Source organism: Phaenicophaeus curvirostris, chromosome 19 (assembly GCF_032191515.1).
Source record: "Phaenicophaeus curvirostris isolate KB17595 chromosome 19, BPBGC_Pcur_1.0, whole genome shotgun sequence".
Classification (NCBI taxonomy): Eukaryota; Metazoa; Chordata; class Aves; order Cuculiformes; family Cuculidae; genus Phaenicophaeus; species Phaenicophaeus curvirostris.
In genome coordinates this window covers 11,802,733-11,815,185 of record NC_091410.1, presented here as the reverse complement: position 1 = coordinate 11,815,185, position 12,453 = coordinate 11,802,733, and the positions used below count along the sequence as shown (strand labels likewise).

General features: G+C 46.3%; 1 protein-coding gene across 1 annotated transcript in view; it reads right to left on the bottom strand.

The window, feature by feature from the left end:
• The window catches only part of TEX2 (testis expressed 2), a 45,707-nt gene extending 44,897 nt beyond the window's left edge, over nucleotides 1-810 (bottom strand). The window contains exon 1 of the mRNA XM_069872454.1: nucleotides 670-810. The gene's annotated coding sequence lies outside the window, so the exon portion shown is untranslated. The remainder of the gene's footprint in view (nucleotides 1-669) is intronic.
• Between the last annotated feature and the right edge of the window lie 11,643 nt (nucleotides 811-12,453).

Here is a 12,453-nt window from a genome sequence, read left to right as displayed (position 1 = left end):
CCTGAATGTAACTGTAAAACCAGAGGTGAACGAGGGTGGTGAGCACCCGGCAAAATCTGTGTCAGTGAGGAAAGACCTGAGCTCACCAAAAGGAGAGACAGATCCCTCAAGCTGCAAGGTGTCCAAGCAGTAAACTCAGCAGCCTTAAGTCTCCTTGAGTTGAAGGAACCCAACAAAAAACTGCATTGTGAGATCATCACTGTATCACCCTTATTCTGCAGTAAATTTTAATTCAAAACATTGCATTTAAAATATTTGTGCAAGTGTATTCAGTCATCTAGGGCAGGTTTCTTTTCATAGCTGTCATTGCATATAAGGCAGATGTTTGAATCATTATACAAAGCTGATGCCAGTGTTTCCAGAGTCTGAAGATAAGATAATGGCTGTTTGCCTAAAAGGTTTTCCCCACAGGAACAGAGACTGTGGCTGAAACTGTGGCTGACAGGTTGGGTTGAGCTGTGTTAAGCTCTAAACAATTCACTAGAATTGATGAAGCTTTTTCTGCCCTCTCTTTGCACCTAACTCAAGCAACATATGGCCTAGCAGGCCGGGTCTCAAGAGAAATATTTTGCAGAGTTAGATGTTCAGCAGAGGCTCTTTTAGAGAGTGATATGTGCTGAGCAAAGGCAGGAGCGAGAGCCGCTGGGGAAAAAACAAGCACAAGGCTACCTGCCCCCGAGCTTCATGGTGTGACAGCCTCTTGGGAATCCTCTTCTAAAGGCAAATCCCAGTCAGATGGAAGAGGGGAAAAGGAAGACTCTCTGAATTTCAGAAACATTTGGTCCTGTAAGCGTAAATCCTTTTGTTGGATAATTTATCTTCCACCCGTCCTACAACAAGAGAAGAGAAAAGAAGTATTGCTTATTTATATTTAATATTCCAGTATTCTGTGTATAAATATGCGGTCATTCTGAGAAACAACAGGCTTGCATGTCTAGAAATAGATATTCATAGTCAGGAGCTGCTTTTGAAAAAAATTACTTTAATCTTTCAGAATCTGAGAGACATTTAAATGCCTTTTAAAAGCAGTGCTTGAGCAGGCTGTAAAATAAGAAGTAATATTTCTCTCCCAGAGCTGCCGTGAGGCTCAATTCTTTTCTCTGTAATGCCCCCAACAGAATTTCACAGCTCAGGGCAGTTAAAAGCCTGTATTTTTGTGAGAAAAGAACATTACATGAGATTTGGGTTTCCACATACTTCTCATTGCCGCCGGATCAGGGAAGACCCAAGAGCCACAGGACATGACTCTTGCAATTTTGTGCTGAGAAGCCTCGAAACGAATGAGGCAGCAGCTGTGCCTGCACGCGTGAATCCTGGCAGACGTGGGTTTGTGTGTGTATGTGAGAACAGCTTTACTCTTGTTTGCTCTCTGTGCGATATTAAACACAACGGGAAGAGGCTTATAGCAGGGAAAAAACAAACGAGCCCCCCAGCCCACTCAGTGTGTACAGCAGCCAGACAAGCACTCCGGAGGCCAAGGCTTCCCAGCGGGCTTCAGATGGTTCTGCTGCGGGTACAGAGGAGAGGACGCGTTTCCTGAATGCCCCACGCCTTCCACAGGGCTTGCGTGCCTACCTTCTGCTTGTCAAACACTGGAACGACAGCGTTCTCAGCACCTCCCAAGTCTTTCCCTGCCCAATGGCTTCACTGTTGTCTTTGGACCTGAATTCTGGAAGCTGCAACTGTGCCCGTCTTGGCCTCCAAGCCATCGCTCCTCCCCACCCGCTGATCCCAGCCCCTGAGAGCAGCACTGCTGCCGGCTTCCCAGGGGCACAGTGGAGCCTTGCCAGGCCATTCCCTCCTCGGAGAGTCTCCTCAGCCAGCTCCAACCTTGCTTCTGAAATCCCCCAGGGACCTCTGGGCTCCTGTTGCTTCCTGTACTAATTCACATTATTCTGCAGGGGGGTTTCCATTGCTGCTTCATTTTTAAAGCTGAGCTGAGGATGGAACTTCTCCTCTTTATTTGTCCTTGTGATCCTCCTCTTTCCACCTCTCTCTCTTTCTTTTTCCTTTAATTTATTGAGGGTTTCTAGATTGCCAGGTGTCTCTGGAGAGCAGCTCTGTACTCCTCACATCAAGCCCTGGCGCACGCTCAGAGAAGACACATTTCCAGAGTCAGAGGAGGTCCCAGCCTGCACCCATCTATCTCCCTGCAGCTATGGGTTGCTGTACTGGTAGAAGGCAACAGCACAGCCTCTTTCAGGAGGCCAAGTGGCGTCAGAACAAGCTAAACCAAGGTCAGCAGAGAGTGCAGAGCCAGAACCGTGCTTGCCCAGCTGACACCCAGAGACAGAGCTGTTCCCAGGGACGGTGCTTTTCAACACAGCTGAGGTCAAACAGTTTGAATGCTGTCGATCTGCACTGGTTTCTCCAAGGCCTGCAAAACCTTCTTGATGTTGCTTGCAGAGGCTAATCTCCTCCAGACACTGAATCCAGATCGGGAGAACGGCTGGTGCAGAGCTCTGACAGCGGTGCTGTCCATCTGTGGGGTAGGCGAGAGTCCACGTGCCACGCAGAACAGCCACGCGCACGCTGCCAAAGTCACATGAAGGTTGCAAGAGCTGATATCTGTACTTCAGTGTACCTGGCAAATGCACAAAACTCTAAAAGCCTGAAATCTGATCTGCACATGATGGAGAAGTCAATACTGCTCCCTCCACAGAGACCTTTGTGAGTCTGGCGGAGTGCTGGAGTACTTGAGAGTGCAACTGTGACAAAATACGCAAAGCTGGGGGAAGGCAGAGGGGATACAATGGCATTACTCTCATTTTATCTGTGCAGGCATTGCACCAGAAGCCCTTGACAACAACATCAGAGGCTACAGACAATCTTCTATTAATCAGGAGAAGCAAAGCACAAAATAAATAGCAAATGTCCTGACCTTTTAGCAGTCAAATCATTCACCTATTTTAAATCTGCAAGTAAATTTAGTACTCCTGATACAGAACAGCTGAAGCTGTTACGTATTTAAACCAGGCACCTACACTGCAACTTTTCCACATGCACAGCTCTACCAGAGGAACATGAACACCAGCCAGCAGTGCCCTTCTGCTCTTGCCTGGACAGATGCTATGGTTCTACACTGATGTGCTTAACATAAATGGTTAGTAAAGAAAGAAGAGCATGGACTTTAAACTAGAAGTGAACAGCAACCTTCAGATCCAGAACTGTCCAGTATTCTGGAGGAGCTAGGTCCATAGTGGTTTGGAGTAGGGAAGAAGCAGAACCTACTGTCAGGTCATCTGTGATGATTCTACTGTCCCTTGTCTTCACAGCGAAAGTCAGAAAAAACAATCCAAATTAATGGCAAGTGTGATTTGAAAGTGGTTACTGAAGTTACACTGGAATACTGCATGAATGTTGTTACTCAGAATTAGTGGCCTTCATTTGATTTGGCTTTCTTCAGTTTCAAAGTGAAGTACACTAAATCAGATTAATGTCACTTAATTCTGAATATGAATATCTGTGGAGGATTTAACAGAATTGGACTAATCTGCTTTAAAAGATAATTCAGGTAAGGTTTCCTGAGTGTCCCCTTCGAGGAAAGGTTCACATCAATAGACTTAATGGGAATTGTTCCTGGATCATGCTGGCATGAGGTCAAAACACCAACACCACCATTGAAATAGCAACAGCTTGCTCAGATGTCTTTGTTCTGCAAGCATTAACATCTGATCCCAAGCTGAGTGTATACCTGGTAAAATGGAATCAGAAATTGCAGCAAGAAGGGAATTCTGAGTTACCAAAGAAGGATAAAACACTGAAGAGACTTGAGTGACAGCTCCATTCTGGCCCATTTCTCTAACAGATTTGGACCCAACTTCTGAAGCCAAATGTTTGCAGTGTCTCTACAATTGAATTATTTTTCTGGACTTTGTATTCTCCTCTCTGAAAATACTAACTCTACAGCACCTGAGGATGAAGACCTCAGCATAGAGACATATTAAATAACATCGCACATTGCTAATCATTCAGGTCACTAAATAGGGAATCTGTGCTTCTGTTATAGGCAATGAAAAGGGACAGGCACCTCCAAAGGGCAGCTCCAAACATGGCTCTCAGTGACTGTACTTGAGAGCAGAGTAACCTCTTCGCTCAAATATCCAGATAGATGTCTAATACAAGGCACTGAGAACACTCAGCTTCACTTTGTAATTTCAGTGACCTGGTGCATAATCCAGTCTCCAAACCCGCCCAGCTGCTCTGCTTCCACAACCATCTTCTATCGGTACCTACTGCAAATAGCATCACACTGCACAGGGCAACATCTGGCTCCATATAACCTGTTTTTGTTTCATACAGGAGCTGTTCCCTGTTGTGCAAGAGTGAGTCATGTCTTGTTCAGAGTATCATGAAATCTTTTAATTAAACATTGCCCAGTAATCCGTCCAACCAGAATCCCTGAGTCAAACCTTCAAGTGCTGATAGATAATATAATTTTTTCACGTAAACCCAGTGAGCTATACTAAGGAATCTGATAAGTACATGCACTGCCTGCTCTGGAAAAAAAACTAAACACAGTCATACCTTAAGCTTTTAGAAATCAAATCCAGACTCCAGTCAATAGCTAAACCTTCCAGACTTGAGCTGCCTTCTGTTGCATTTAGACAGAGAATTAATCTCGGTATTCAAAGCCTTCCAAAACTTGCATGTTTAAAAATAGCAAAATGTATTTCTTTTGAAGTATGGGCCTGTTACAGCTATTTAGAAACCTCTTACTGAACTCAGATGGATCTTGAACCTCCCTTGGGAATGGTTTAGATGTCTGTGTTCATTCATTAACAGATTGGAAGCTATCCAGGACAATATTGCAAGAAAACACACAATGTCCAGCTTTTCTGTTTCTTCCTTTCTTAAACAGGACTTTCTGTGCAGATCTCTACAAATAAATCCAAGGTTAAACATGATGAGTAGGGGAAGGAATGCAGAGAAACTCAATCCAGAATTAGCAATGCATGCTGCTTATTGGTCACCAGGGTGTTTCTCTCTAGTGGCAAGGGGAGCAGATAGTAAAAACTTCACTCAGGCAGCAGGAATCTCATCTTGCCCCAATTCCATCACATATTCCTGCTCCTCATCACTGACAATGAGCATGCACAAAGACACATACCGAGTATCTAATCCAAATGCCAGCCAAACACAGAGTCCAGGCAAAAGCTTATGACCCCAAGGGGTTTAATGTTGCCTTTCCTTGGATATTCTCTTGCCTAAGACACAAACAAGCTCTGGTGCAGGCGCAGGCAGCTGAAACAGCAACAGCCACCCTGAGAAAGGAGGCAAAAGGGCAAACCTGGAAGAGAACCTAATGCATTCAAGGTCTCTCCTGACTGAAATGTCGGCCTTTGAAGACGCAGGGAGGAGGTCAGTGCCTGGAGGAGCCGTGTGCTCTTGCAGTCTGGCAGGAGCAGCCTTCTCTCAAACCAGGCAGAACCAGATAAACTCTACAAGAATGACCTTGAGGAAAAAAAACCTGGTGGAGTGCTTCTGGATAAAGTGCTGGCTGAAAGGTTTGAAATTGCATGCAGGGAAACTGTCCTCCTCTATTCAAGGAAACAGAATTTTGTACTTTGTAAATAAAAGGGCTGCATCAGAGTACCTGAGTGATCAATTTTGCCGGCTATTAGAAACAATCTGCTGGCCCTAAAACCACCTAACGTGCTTTGTTCAAAGACAGGGAATAAAAGCTCCATTCATTTCTGCATGGAAAGGCAACAACTTCATCCCTTTGGCTTCAGCTGCATGGAGCCTGAAAAGTCAAGGATGGATGAAGTATGATTGCTACGATTTAGACAGTGCCAAACAGGGCACAGGAGCTGTGGATGCGATGACAGCTGACACCCGTTTGCCCCCAGCCTTCTCTTTCCCTGACTTCCCTGTGTAAGTACAAGGTAGGTGTAAAGCAGCTACTAACTCAGACTGGTGGAAATTACTCCAGAGCACACAGCAATTGGGAGAATCGGTTGGTGTAAGCACACAACCCCATTCCTGTTTGTAAGGAATGAAGAAAACACAGATGTGACCTTTGTCAGCCAGTCAGTGCACTAATCAGTGTGTCAGAGATAATAACCATTAGACATGAAAATCTGACCTATATGCACTACAAAAGAGGAAAAGGCAGCAATTTACTGAAGTCTCTGTTATACTGTTAATGATAATAAGCTGAAAAACTAGACCATAATGCAGGAAACTTGTAATTAAAAAGCATCAATTATCATTTTTTTCCTTGTAGGGGACATGAGTCAGGTTTGCTTTCCACAGGCCCATGTGGTATACAGATAGACAGGTAGGACCGTGTGATTCATCCTGGAACAGTCAGAAAGAAATCAAGTCAGCGGGAAAAGATCAGCTTCAGGGGGAAAAAAAATATAAAAAGAAAAGGAAATGAAGACAGTTAAAGAAAACCCTTTCAGGCAGCGTTTCTTGTTTGACAAAGCACAGGTGTGTGTCAGGACTGTTTTCCAGGAGGGCAGTCTTGCCTCCCTCCAGCAGTGACAAAACTGGATTTCAGCAGCGTACACAATGTTCTGAGGTTGCAGGGCTGAGCCAGCTAATACTTTCAGTCATGCTGAACATACCATTCAGCCCCCGAGGTCCCAGGGACCAACATGAATCTCTCTTCGTAAGTCTCCAGATTTCCCCTCTCTGCTCCCTGCAGGTCTCTGACTTCCAGCCAGGGCACAGGGCTTGTCTGGAGGCTGTTCCTGGCTCAGCACCCACAGGTGAAATCAGTGTTTCAAGAGTGCAAACACAGGGTGGAAGTACACTTAGATTTGTTCTTCCACATCTGAGGAATACCCTGAGTCAGGGCTGAGCTCTACTCACCAAATCTGTCTGGAATTTGCAGCCGCGTCTGTAGTTCACTCCCATTCTCTTTGTCTGTATGTGGTCATCTCCAGGAGTCCAGGGCAGTGGAAAAAGCTAAAAACCTACCTGGAGGCCACAGCTTGAGTGGCAGTGGCCACGTGTGTGAGAGCTGTAAGGTATCAGGCACAGCAGGTCTATGTTGCTGTGAGAAGTATTGTCATTAACGGCCAAAGTAATTGGAACAATGCCGTCGAGTCCAGATCACCTGCTGGGGTCATCTGAACACAATCAGCCCCTGGAAAATCCAATTTCTCATTTTGCACACAAGGACTGCTTTTAGACACACTTAGCTTTACCTGATTTCAGCTCTTTACCCGTCATCTCTGCTCATCTCCAGTCACCTCTGAGTGTCTACCTCATAACAGCTTTTGCAGCTTTTGGCATTCCTAAATAAGAATGTCTTGCTCTTTAAAGCTTCTGTTCCTTTAATAATCATAAAGTTGAAGCAAAATTATAAAAAAGAACTCAAACAGCAATAAAATCAAAACTAAGTTTTGCATTGTGGAGACTTTGTAATATTTTCATTATAACCATGCTGTAAATAATTTAAAATTATTCAAAACCAATCTATATTTCCTATTGATGAGCTCATGTTAATTTAATAACCTGCGTGGCTGTAATTTTCATTAATTGACTTACACTCTGACCACATCTTAACAGGCTTGACAATTTTTTTCCTCCATTAGACTCTCCCAGCCTGTTATCAAGCAAGGATGCCAAGCTCAGCCCTTCCAGTAATGCCGTGACTCAGCCCACTTAAGACACAGCCCTGTCTCGGTCCCATTGATGTCAACCTCTGTCCCCTCCACTCCTGAGGGCAGACCAGCAGCTCTCATTTTCACTTACCTCCAAACAGAGCAGAGTTCCCTAAAGAAAAGCCGGGGAGGGAAAGGGGTGATTGCATTTGGGAGAGGACACATTTCCGCACCGCACTGCTGGTTGGAGCCTGGAAGGTGCTAGAGAACAGCCTGGGTGGATGGCGAGAACCATGGGGAGCCCAGGCAGTTGGCATGGATTAGTTCCATGAAGACAGCACTCACAGGGATCTCAGTTTGGCAGCTCTGGACAACACAAAGTTCACAGGCAAGACTTCTCTGCCCTTGTAGCACTGTCTCATTGATTTACAAGTGAAACTGTGTCAGTCACAGCGGAGACTTGGCTCTGCCTGTGGCTAAAAAGCTGGGGCAGAGGACTGAAAGCCAAGCTCTCCCTACGCAAGGGTTGGCAAGTGCTTTGTGGAACAGGCTCTATCAGCAGCCGCAGTTCCCCTGCAAGCACTGAGCAGGGCTTGCATTACAACAGCTAAGTAACAGTGTAATAAAGATGATGTTTTCTTTTGAAGACACTCTATTCCAGCATCAATATCCAGACAGTGCCTCACAGCTACACATCCCCACACAGGACAACTAACTGCATGTCCAGCAGCAGCTGAAATGAACCTGCTATCTTCTCCAACCTATTGGGCTTTTATCTGTAAAAATGTCTTTTATTATCAGGCGTATTTTCTGCTTCTCCTAGCAGTCACAGGACCACTACAACACACAAACATTTAGTATAAGCCTTCTCTACAACACTGATTCTGCCACAGGACATTCCCCAGAGCATGGCCAACACCTCCAAGGTGACTGAACGGATGGGTTGTTTCTTCCAAAACCTTGCCTGGTTTGGGGGAGTTCTCTCCCCCAGCCCTGCTGACTCTCCTCTGCCTTTCCTCTCATCCTCTTCTCACATTCATTCTTCCCTGTAACAAGCCTTCACTCCAAGAGCTACTTTTATCTCCTGAGTAAACCATTAGAACAAAAAGACAACTACAGAAGAATCAGGCGGTAACCAGAGGATGGTCACTGTCACACTGGTCACTGCTGGGTTCTGTTCAGTGAAAAAACGTCTCATTTTCATGGCCCAGCAGGAGGCCCTGATTTCATCTGACACTCGTGTACACGCAGGATTACACAGAAATGTATTACTCATCTATTAATGGCAGAGCCAGAATCTATCTTTACTGTAACAGTTTATTTGTGGAACTACTCAAACAACAACTTTGGATCTGAATTCCTGCTAGCCTTGGGAATTATGTCACTCCTACGACACTGTGTGAGATCCATTTCTAAGAATCCCCATTACAGCTTCACCCATGGTCAGAGGCTGCTGCGGATCCCGGGTCACCTGGGGCATATTCTGAGTGCTGCCTCAACATCTGCTGGTTTGTGCCAAGTCTTTCATTTCAGATTCATGCTGTTATTCTGTTTGTCTGGCATCAGACTTTGCAGGTGACTCCCTCCCTGAGAGACTTATGATTTCTTTTGCTATTAAATTTAACCTTTAGCTACAGTGGTTATTTCCTGCAATGGTGAGATTTTTTTTCAGCCTTCCCACTCAGCACGCCTGTAGCTGGTGAGAAAAAAAAATTACCTGTATAAATATAAATGCTCAGATTTAATTGATGCTTCCTATGCAAACCAAATTCTCTGATTGCTGTACTCTCTGAGCTTTTTTATTTTTTAATGGGAGCACCTGTGATTCAGAGTGGAGCACTTCAAAACATGAAGACAATAACCCCATTCTTTGTCATCCTTTAAACATGACAACTTGCTTATTCCTTCCAAAGTAACAGTAAAAGCAATGTTCATTCTGCTTTCACCAGTCTATTCAGAAAGGCCTTCAAATACTAAATCACAATACATGCTAGCATTTTAAATCTGTACCGATTCTTTGTTGCTTTCAGTTTGATTTCTAGTTTAATCGGTGGGTTTCTTTTCGTTTGACGCCTCTGTTTTTCACAAACTTTCTTTTCCCTCCATCACCACAGGATGGCTGTAACCAGCCTGACAGCATCGCTCCCCGGCCCGGAGAGCTGACCAGGCGAGGCAGCTCAGTGAGGAGCCGTAATGCTAAGAACGTGAACTGAACCAAGCTCACCAGGCAGCAGTTAGAACAAGCACGTAACACCCCAGAATGGTAAATAAACTCTGGGGTTGGCTCACCTGTGTGAGAAAGACAGAACTCATGGTTGGTGGGGGGACGCTGAGAATCACAGAACAGTTTGGGTTGGAAGGGACCTTAAAGCCCCTCCAGTTCCACCCCCCTGTCCCATGGGCAGGGACACCTCCCACTGGATCAGGGGCTCCAAGCCCCATCCAGCCTGGCCTTGAACATCTCCAGGGATGGGGCAGCCACCACTGCTCTGGGCAGCCTGTGCTGTGCCTCACCACTCTCACAAGAAAACATTTATTCCAAAATTCTAATCTAAATCTCACCTTTTTCATCTTAAAACCTTTACCTTTCCTCCGATCCCTGCTCTCCCTGATCCAGAGCTGCTCCTCAGCTTTCCTGTAGCCCCTTCAGGTACTGGAAGGTCGCTCTAAGGTCTCCTCAGAGCCTTCTCCTCTCCAGGCTGAACAACCCCAACTCTCTCAGCCTGTCCTCGCACAGGAGCTGCTCCAGCCCTGGCATCATCCTTGTCGCCTCCTCTGGGCCCGCTCCAACAGCTCCATCTCCTTCTTACGCTGGTGATTCCAGCTCTGGACACAACACCCCAGACGAGGTCTCTCAAGAGAGGAACAGAGGGGCAGAATCCCCTCCCAGGCCCTGGATGCGGCCCACGCTCATCCCCGGCTCACGTCTTGCTTCTCAGCACGCCAAGTCCTCCTCCTCGGGGCTGCTCCCCATCACCATCCCCAGCCTGGACTGAAACCGCGGACCGAGCTTTGAAAACTGCTCTTCAAGCGCGTCCGAGGCCGGGCTGAAGGGCTCCCCCCGCTCCCTGCCAGCAGGGCTAAGGGGCTGAGCAGCTGCCCCAGCAGCCGGGCCGGTCCCCCCTCCAGTGGCCACCAGGGGGCAGCACGGGACCGGCTGCCGGGGGGGACACCCGAGGGCAGGGGACAGGGACACCCCGCCACCCGTAAGGCAGCTTCCCGCACAGCCAGAGCCGCTGCCCCGGGCAGGGACACCTCCCACCGCATCAGGGGCTCCAAGGCCCACCCGACCCGGCCTGGAACCCCTCCAGGGATGGGACAGCCCCAGCTTCCCTGGATAACCTGTGTCAGCACCTCCCCACCCTCATTATGAAGAATTTCTTCCTAATGTCTCATTGAATCATACAATAGTTTGGGTTGGAAGGGGCCTTAAAGATCATCCAGTTCCAACCCCCCTGCCATGGGCAGGGGCACCTCGCACTAGTCATCTAAATCCTCATCTAAATCTTCATCTAAACCTTCCCCCTTCCAATTTAATGAACCAGAGCGCACGTCACTGCTGGTTTCCCATGGAAAATCACACACAAACACGCTTACCTGAGACAGGAGAAGGAGCGGCCGCGAGTTTGCTGGGAATGAAAAGATTCAACAGTGACACGGAAGAGGAGTCTGTAGGTTTAGAGTCAGAATCACGGAATGGTTTGGGTTGGAAGGCATCTCACAGCCCATCCAGATTCAAACCTGGACACCTCCCACTGGATCAGGTTGCTCCAAGCCCCATCCAACCTACCCTTGAACATCTCCAGGGATGGGGCAGCCACCACTGCTCTGGTCACTGCCTCCCCACCCTCACAGGAAAGCATTTCTCCCTGAGACCTCACCTCAATCTCCCCTCTTTCAGCTGAAAACCTTTACCCTTCCTCCTAGCCCTGTGCTCCCTGATCAAAAGCCCCTCCCCAGCTTTCCTGCAGCCCCTCTCAAACCCCTAAGGTCTCCCCAGAGCCTTCTCTTCTCCAGGCTGAACAACCCCAGCTCTCTCAGTCTGAAACCAATTCAGTGCATTTGCCCGCTGCTAAACAGGTTGATGACAACAGATCATTTGTGGCAGAGATCGCATCTTCCATACGTAAACTTATACAATGGATCTGTACGGTTCATCGCTAATAACAAATTCCATAGGTGTCCTTTTGCAAGTGATCACTCACCTGAAATGCAACATCCAGTGCAAAGTTCAATTCAGAGTTTTCTTTATTAAAATACATTTTCACATTCCTTATACTAATGCATTTGTATGGACACTCATGGGATGTAGAAAGAACATTTGTTGACAGAGTAGTGCTGTGAAGTCAGTCATTTGTGAAAGGCTTATGATACAAACAACATTTGCATAGGGAACAATAAATTAGAGATATTAGCCAGTAACTGGAGACTGAAAAATTAAATGTGTGGAATGAGGATATAAAACACTTTTGTATTTCTTGCTGGTTTTGTGCCTTTGATGCAATGCTTAAAGCAATAACTATATATGTATATACAAATCCATGTCCTCTCTTCCACTATTTTCTATTAAAATGAGAACCTTCTTACCTGTGGCCCAGATCTTGTAGTAATTTAATCTGCAGTAAGAAAAGGAGAGCAATTGCAGTGTCAAAGACCAGCTGTTTAAGGGATTGGGGGCAATACTTTTCTGGGTTTTTTTGAAGTTCTTTTTTAAAACTAATGCAACTGAGATAAACATGGGCTGCAAAGATTAGATCCAGGTCCAGACTGGACCCATGTTAGCGGTTTATCATACTACAGGGAGAAAAGACATGTATGGAGTTCCATACTGGACAAACTGGAGACAAGTAAGACTTCAGATCTCTCCTGAAATCAAAGGAATAAGGATTATACA